This window comes from Brassica napus, chromosome A10 (assembly GCF_020379485.1).
Source record: "Brassica napus cultivar Da-Ae chromosome A10, Da-Ae, whole genome shotgun sequence".
In the NCBI taxonomy this organism is placed as follows: domain Eukaryota; kingdom Viridiplantae; phylum Streptophyta; class Magnoliopsida; order Brassicales; family Brassicaceae; genus Brassica; species Brassica napus.
The window spans coordinates 3,993,607-3,996,180 of NC_063443.1; the positions used below are offsets into that span (position 1 = coordinate 3,993,607).

General features: G+C 32.9%; 1 non-coding gene across 1 annotated transcript; it reads left to right on the top strand.

Annotated features, from left to right (window-relative positions):
* Positions 1-321: 321 nt before the first annotated feature.
* Positions 322-415, top strand: LOC125579654. The gene has a single exon (XR_007317714.1). It is a non-coding gene; the product is annotated as a small nucleolar RNA R24 (small nucleolar RNA).
* The last annotated feature ends 2,159 nt before the right edge of the window (positions 416-2,574 follow it).

Here is a 2,574-nt window from a genome sequence, read left to right on the forward strand (position 1 = left end):
TGTTGAATTTTATTGTATTTGATAATTAACAGTTTCTCTCTGTTTCATTTAAAGTTGTATGAACTAGTGTGGTACTTGGAACCACCAAAACAAATAAACAAAACGAGCTTAAGCTCTATGTTAACAAGTCTGTCCTCAATAAGGAGTTCCCCAGGATGGCCAAAGCTGTTGCCAACCAGGTATAACTCTTTTCTTTCAATCAGTGATTGTTGTGCGTTGTTATGTTTGGTTGCCTATAGCCTATAGGTTATTCTCTAGATTGGTCAGTCTTGATCTAATGTTGCAGTGAATTGATACTTTTTGATTGTAGTTTTGGTTTTAGGAGCTGTGATGAGAAAGCTAACACGTAAGGGAGGACTCCTTTGTGGAGTATCTCTTACATGAAATATATTTGTTATGCTTGGTTCTGAGATATATTCTTTCATATCTCCTTTTTTTTCACTCTTTGTCTCTCAGTATTAGTCATTTGTTGTCTTATCTATTTAGGCAGTGGACAACTACTACAAACCTGATTTAAAGAAGACAGCACTTGCTAGGCACAGCGTGATCAGCAAAGGCCTTAGAGAGTCGCCAAGTCTCATCTCAAGAAGAGGAACATGCAGGCTTGAAGATTTGGCCATTGACTGGACATTTTACTCTGAAAAAGCTATGTTTTGTGATTTCAGACAAATTCTTATAGGTTATAAAGATTTGTCATGGTTAGTTCAGTTTCTTGCTAGAAACACCTCCACTGTTATGTTTTTTTCTCAGAATGATACTAAAAAAACGTAGTAAGCTGGTTGCTGTCCACATTCCTTGTCAGCAGCGAAGTAATACTAGTAGTTGCTCTTTAATCATGATATTGTGAATCAGTTCATCGATAGTTATAACTACTACTAGTACTTCTGAACTTGATAGATATGTAATATGAATTGAAAGAGAGCAGTATCTTATACAAACTCAAGAACATGTCAAATTCAAGAACCTATTCTTACATATAAGGACTTTGCTGAACGCCTCTCTGCTGAAGAATGTCGTTATACCATTTATGATTTTGACTTCGTCACTGTTGCGGACTGCCTGAAGAGTAAGATATTTTTAATCGCATGGTAAGAAACTCATTCCTGTAAAACCTCACTGTATTTATTTGTGGTTTTGACAATATATTGTTCTTTTTTTTTCGATGACAACAGATTGTTCAAGAAACTATAAATGTGGGAACAGATATTTAGCTCCACCAGCCATGAACAGACGTTCAAGAAAAGAGGGATGAAAGAAATCATGACAGTTACCAAAAATTTACCTAATTCTGATCTTAATTAACGTAAAAATAAATCAGATTCAAAATTAATGTAAACCGGATTGAAATTGAATATTAAATTAAGTTTGGTTTACATAAACCAAGATTTTTGTCAATAAATCTGCTAAAACATAAATTAAAAAGTTTGTCACCACATAAACAAAAAGTCTGCCAACAATTTTAAATCAGATATAGAAATCTGCCGTAAAAAGTAAGTCTAACAGAAAAAAATAAATCGGTCAATAAGAAAATAAGTTGACCCCATAAAACTACTATTTGTAACAAGTTTGCTACATCATTCGATAGACATATTCTTAAAAATATGTTTTCTATTTAAATCAGACAATTAACTCTGCCGTGTGAACAAATCTGACGCTTTTAAGAAAGTTTCACACCACTTTAACGGTAAATTTCCTTTTCTACACAGATTTTATAAACAGACTTATTACTTGACAGATTGTTTTTTTTTTAAAACAAATCTGCCGTCGATAAATAATAAGGATATTTTGGTAATATTTTTTTGTTATAAATATGTTCAAGGCAATTTCGACCAGAAAAACATTCTAATAATTTATAAAAAAAATATGAGTCATTATAGTAATCACACAACTAATTTGAGTCATTCTAGTAAACTTCTCTAGAAGAGAATTCACACATATGTATTTGAATTACAAGAATACAACAAACAAATTTTATTTTAATATTTTCCTCAAATATGAACATAAAAATATAATTTATTTGGTATTTAAAAACTTAGAGACATATTTATCTGTCTTATTAAAATATAAATACAATTTATTTTGTAAAGAATATTTTTTTTTGTCATCAATTTTACAGATTCATATTGACTCTATAAACCAAACCGGGTGATCTGCATCGATGTGAACGACAAAAGACGGTTGCTTCCTAACACTACGTGCTAGACTATCCGCCTTTGAATTTTGTGTCTGTGGTACATAGATAAGATCTGATCGGGTGAAGTACTATTTCAGGATCTTGATGTCTTCCAAATAACTTGCAAAAGTTTGTCGCTCCTCTGGTTCCGAAACCATCTTCACCAATTGAGAACAATCCGTTGCAAACGTAACCTAAAATTGACGTAAATTCCTCATGCATTCCATTGCCCATAGTAACGCTTCCATCTCCGCATGAAGAGGCGAGAGACTAGCCCTAACATTCCTTGACCCCAACAATCCATCAAAACATTCCAAATAACTGAGCTAACCTTTTTCTGAAAAATTAGAACCCTCTTTCCACGAGCCATCCGTAAAACACCATCTTCCTGGAATTGACGG